At 50.1% G+C, this 5,954-nt stretch overlaps 1 pseudogene; it reads right to left on the reverse strand.

Annotated features, from left to right (window-relative positions):
- Positions 1 to 5,251: 5,251 nt before the first annotated feature.
- Positions 5,252 to 5,367, reverse strand: LOC136649870 (5S ribosomal RNA; annotated as a pseudogene).
- Positions 5,368 to 5,954: the final 587 nt, after the last annotated feature.

Raw genomic sequence — 5,954 nt, forward strand, 5'->3', positions numbered from 1 at the left:
GATGGGGTACGGATGGTGTCGGAAACTGCGAGGGTGGGAGAAGTCGTCTTGGGTCCCTTTGGGGAGAAAGGCGGGTATAAATGAAGTAAATAAATAAGAGCGAGGTGCTCATCCTTCTGCCTGCATGGCACCAATTTCAGGCCAACTGAAAGCAGTGGTAGGTGAAAGCTGCTTCCAAAGTGACCCAGTTTCAGGTCAGTTGGAAGCAGCAGTGGAACGGAGCTGCTTCCAAAGTGATGCCATTTCGGGCCAATTGGAAGCAGGGTGGAAGGACAATCCAGGGTCCCCAAGAACACGAATGGGGCTCCCAACATGCATGGGGCCCAACTGGGCAAAATCTCCCCAGTTACCTAAAAGTTGACCCTCAACAGTTGTCCTAGAAACCGAGCCAGAGAAATTGGAAGCGTTTTCAGCAATTTTGAATCGCTGTGTTCTTAACTCCCGTGGCACACGCGTGGACATTTCGCGGCACGCTGTTTGAAAACGGCCGCTCTAGTAACACCTAGAGAAATGCAGCCCTGGAAGATTGGATTGGCTTGTATTGTGGTTGAATGCCACGAGTTACGTCATTGCCTTCATATTCTGTTCTTGGGGCCAGTCCCACACAATGAAGGATTCAATATGCTTTGGAAGGAACGAGCAAGATAAGGCAGCAAAAGTGTGTGGAAGCTTCATGAAATATGTTAATATACAGTTGAAGTGATGACACGCATTTAAAATGTCCACTGTAAGACATTGTATTAGCAACCTTCAGTCTCGAAAGACTATGGTATCGCGCTCTGAAAGGTGGTTCTGGCACAGCGTCTAGTGTGGCTGAAAAGGCCAATCCGGGAGTGACATTCCCTTCCACACTGGGAGCAAGTGCAGTCTGTCCCTGGTCTGTCTCCCTGGCTATGGGCCTTCCTTCTTTGCCTCTTAGCCTCAGACTGTTGGCAAAGTGTCTCTTCAAACTGGGAAAGGCCATGCTGCACAGCCTGCCTCCAAGCGGGCCGCTCAGAGGCCAGGGTTTCCCACTTGTTGAGGTCCATCCCTAAGGCCTTCAGATCCCTCTTGCAGATGTCCTTGTATCGCAGCTGTGGTCTACCTGTAGGGCGCTTTCCTTGCACGAGTTCTCCATAGAGGAGATCCTTTGGGATCCGGCCATCATCCATTCTCACGACATGACCAAGCCAACGCAGGCGTCTCTGTTTCAGCAGTGAATACATGCTAGGGATTCCAGCACGTTCCAGGACTGTGTTGTTTGGAACTTTGTCCTGCCAGGTGATGCCGAGGATGCGTCGGAGGCAGCGCATGTGGAAAGCGCTCAGTTTCCTCTCCTGTTGTGAGCGAAGAGTCCATGACCCGCTGCAGTACAGAAGTGTACTCAGGACGCAAGCTCTGTAGACCTGGATCTTGGTATGTTCCGTCAGCTTCTTGTTGGACCAGACTCTCTTTGTGAGTCTGGAAAACATGGTAGCTGCTTTACCGATGCGCTTGTTTAGCTCGGTATCGAGAGAATGAGTGTCAGAGATCGTTGAGCCAAGGTACACAAAGTCATGGACAACCTCCAGTTCATGCTCAGAGATTGTAATGCAGGGAGGTGAGTCCACATCCTGAACCATGACCTGTGTGTTCTTCAGGCTGATTGTCAGTCCAAAATCTTGGCAGGCCTTGCTAAAACGATCCATGAGCTGCTGGAGATCTTTGGCAGAGTGGGTAGTGACAGCTGCATCGTCGGCAAAGAGGAAGTCACGCAGACATTTCAGCTGGACTTTGGATTTTGCTCTCAGTCTGGAGAGGTTGAAGAGCTTTCCGTCTGATCTGGTCCGGAGATAGATGCCTTCTGTTGCAGTTCCAAAGGCCTGCTTCAGCAGGACAGCGAAGAAAATCCCAAACAAGGTTGGTGCAAGAACACAGCCCTGCTTCACTCCGCTTCGGATGTCAAAAGGGTCTGATGTGGAGCCATCGAAGACAACAGTGCCCTTCATGTCCTTGTGGAAAGATCTGATGATGCTGAGGAGCCTGGGTGGACATCCAATCTTGGGGAGAATCTTGAAGAGGCCGTCTCTGCTGACCAGGTCGAAAGCCTTTGTGAGATCTATGAAGGCTATAAAGAGTGGCTGTCGTTGTTCCCTGCATTTCTCCTGCAGTTGTCTAAGGGAGAATACCATATCAGTGGTGGACCTGTTGGCTCGGAATCCACACTGCGATTCTGGATAGATGCTCTCTGCAAGTACCTGGAGCCTCTTTAGTACAACTCGGGCAAACAGCTTTCCTACAACGCTAAGGAGAGAGATGCCGCGGTAGTTGTTGCAGTCACCCCTGTCACCTTTGTTCTTGTACAGCGTGATGATGTTTGCATCCCTCATGTCTTGAGGTACTCCACCTTCTCTCCAGCAGAGACAGAGGATTTCATGCAGCTCAGTGACGATGATCTCTTTGCAGCATTTTAGGACTTCAGCAGGGATGCTGTCTTTTCCAGGTGCCTTGCCAAAGGCAAGGGAGTCCAGGGCCACGTGAAGTTCTTCTAGGGTTGGTTCACTGTCAAGCTCTTCCAGCACAGGCAGGCACTCAATGTTGTTCAGTGCTTCTTCAGTGACTACATTTTCTCTGGAATATAGCGCAGAGTAGTGCTGCACCCAGCGTTCCATCTGCTGCGCCCGATCCTGGATGACCTCGCCTGTGGCAGACTTCAGAGGGGCAATTTTCTTCTGTGTTGGACCTAGGGTCTGCTTGATACCATCATACATCCCCTTGATGTTGCCCGTGTCAGCTGCTATCTGTATCTCGGAACAGAGCTGGAGCCAGTAGTCGTTAGCACATCTCCTGGCAGTCTGTTGGACTTTGCTGCAAGCAGTTCGGAGGACCTGCAGGTTGCGCTCACTGGGACAGGCCTTGTATGCTGCTTGAGCTCTCCTCTTTTCCTCAATGACTGGTGCCAACTCCTCAGAGTGGGCTTCAAACCAGTCTGCCGCCTTGTTGGTCTTCTTGCCGAATATGGACAAGGCGGTGTTGTAAACGGTATTCTTGAAATGTTCCCATCTGTTGGATGCGTTTGCGTCGGCCGGGCCTGGAAGAGATTCCTCAAGCGCTTGTGCAAATTCCTCCACTTTTCTCTGATCCCGGGTCTTGCTGGTATCAATGCGAGGTCTTCCTTCCTTTTTCGTGTGATACAGTCGCTTTGTTTGCAGTTTCACTCTGCTGCACACCAGGGAGTGGTCAGTGTCGCAGGCAGCACCCTGATAACTGCGTGTGATCTTGATGCTGGGAAGGCTGGAGCGTCTGGTGAGGATCAGGTCGAGCTGGTGCCAGTGCTTTGATCTTGGATGTCTCCAAGAGACTCTATGTTGGGGCTTTGTGTTGAAGAACGTGTTGCTGACACAGAGACCGTGATGACAGCAAAACTCTAGCAGGCGTTGGCCATTTTCGTTCATCCTCCCAGTGCCAAACTGACCTAAGCAAGTGGGCCATGAACTGTTATCAGCACCAACTCTAGCATTGAAATCGCCGAGGATGAACAATGGCTCTTTTACAGGGATTTTCTTGACAGTGGTGGCCAGGTCATCATAGAATTTGTCTTTGGCTTCTGCTGGAGACGACAGTCAGTGCATAAGCACTGATGAGAGTGATAGGTCCTGCTGATGACTGGAGCTGCAGGGACAAAATTCTTTCACTTCCCACAGTAGGTGGGATGATGGATTTCAGCAGGGTATTTCTGACCGCAAAGCCAACGCCATGTTCCCTGGTTTCGTTTGGTGGTTTTCCCTGACAGAAAAATGAGAAATTTCTCTCCTTGACAGATCCGGAATCTGGCAGCCTAGTCTCTTGAAGGGCGACGATGTCCATCTGCAGTCTGCTCAGCTCCATGTCGATGACAGCTGTTTTGCGTGCGTCGTCTATTTCTTGCAGGTCATCAGAGAAGCCAGGTGTCATTGTCCTAATGTTCCAGGTGCCCAGCTTTAGGGCAGTAGTTTTCTGTTTTCTGTTGCATGGTGCAGAGTTGTCGATCCGCTTGTCGGTTTTCACCCTAAACCCCACGCACCCCATGAGGTTAACGGACCGTGGCGAGGCAACACCTTACTGGCTGGGGACTGCCCAGCTTAAGGCGGGCGGTAGCTGCCCAATGAGATGCAATGATCTCTCCCACCGTCGGAAGCAGCCCCTGGCGTCATGCTCTACGCCAATCGAGCAAAGACTTATAACCGGTAAACTGCTGCTTCCCGTGTTGTGCCGACGCCGTATGGCGAAGTTGGAGTGTCCTCTCCAGTGCGCGAAGCCTGGGTAAAGAAGGTGTGGAGGATAGGCTGTTACCCATGCAGCAAATCCCCCCTCTCCACGTCGCTGGAATGGTCCAATGGAAAGGCAGAAGCCAATACGGTTGGTTCCAGCGGCGTCGCAGGAGTTGCCAGAACATGACTGTGTTCAGCCATGAACTGCCTAAGGGACTCCGGCTCCTGATTTTGCCTCGAGGTTGACTCCTGAAGCCTTTTCCAGAACTGGATGTAGCCACAAGGCAGTGGAGGTTTGAGGTCAGAGTTTCCTTCTCTTAGATGAGCTGCCTTCCTAGGCTGACGAGTCCCATCTACCCGGTGGCTGTTTAGTCGCCTCTTACGACAAGTACAGCCAAACTGAGGGCCTATTCTTAGCCCCCAGCCCCCAGGGTAACTGTAAGACAGCTTCATTGTGAACAATTGTTTCATGCTACATACCAGTATGGGTTGAGCAGTCCCACTAATTGTGACTGAACAGATTTAAGTACGTGTGAAAGAACAGAACGGAGGCTGCCTTTTGCCATCTTGCTCTCAGCAGCCAGTTGGCGCCTTATGTGTAATAGCTAATCAAATTACCATCTAATAGCTGAAAAGCACAGATGGGATTTAAATGCTTTGCATTAACAACCCAGCCTTAACTCCTGCATGGTGATGCTGCAGCACCAGCATGGCCTCTGCTGCATCCCATGGGGAAGTTTTGGCTGCTTTTGTTCCCTTGCCCCAGGATGAGCCCCAGCAGCCACAATGGGTCTACTTAGACCTGCATCAGCTATATCACTGGCAGATGTCTGAGTAGGTTCAAGCAGAAGATCAGGCCCATGAATGGTTGGCAACCTTCAGTCTGGTATAAGCCTACAGCACCCGGTATTTCCAGGCGGTCTCCCATCCAAGTACTAACCAGGCCTGACCCTGCTTAGCTTCCGAGATCAGACAAGATCGGGAGATAGTGTTCAGTATAGGGAGATGGTTGGCAACCTTCAGTCTCGAAAGACTATGGTATAAGCCTACAGCACCTGGTATTCCCAGGCGGTCTCCCATCCAAGTACTAACCAGGCCTGACCCTGCTTAGCTTCTGAGATCAGACAAGATCAGGCATGTACAGGGTATGGGGGTTAGGTTATGGCATGCACTGGAGCTGCCATCCTGCCCTCTTGGGCTTGATTCAACCACCTCAGCCCACGCCACCCCATCTCCTCCCTGTTTTTCTGCAGTCTCTTTGCTTTTTAATAATTTATCAATTTCAGAAGTTTTTATCCACATGCTCTTTCTCGTCTGTTTTTCATGGACTGGAACTTTAAATTATGTTTGTGAGCCAGTCTGCATGGTCCAGTTTGGCTTCAAAAGGTGAGATGGAAATCAGGTATGATCTAGGCTTGGCTGCAATTCCACGTTGAGTGTGACAAACTCAGCATTGTTATTTCACAGTATAGGAACCAGCCCTTATTTGGAAGAAAGCCCAAGTGATGTCAATGGGACTTGTTTCTGAATAAAACAGATTAGGTCACTAAAACCCGTTTCAGTGTTGTTTATGTGCGCCTGACTTTCTATAGATGACACGCTGAACGTGATTAATACAAGCAATTTACAAAAGATGCAACTTAGTAAATAAGATTCTAGATTCCTATGCTCCAGGAATAAGCATTTAAAAAGTTATTCAGAGACATAATTTTCATGTAACATTTCCACGTGGAGGCGTGCCGGAAA

Source organism: Tiliqua scincoides, chromosome 4, assembly GCF_035046505.1.
Source record: "Tiliqua scincoides isolate rTilSci1 chromosome 4, rTilSci1.hap2, whole genome shotgun sequence".
In the NCBI taxonomy this organism is placed as follows: domain Eukaryota; kingdom Metazoa; phylum Chordata; class Lepidosauria; order Squamata; family Scincidae; genus Tiliqua; species Tiliqua scincoides.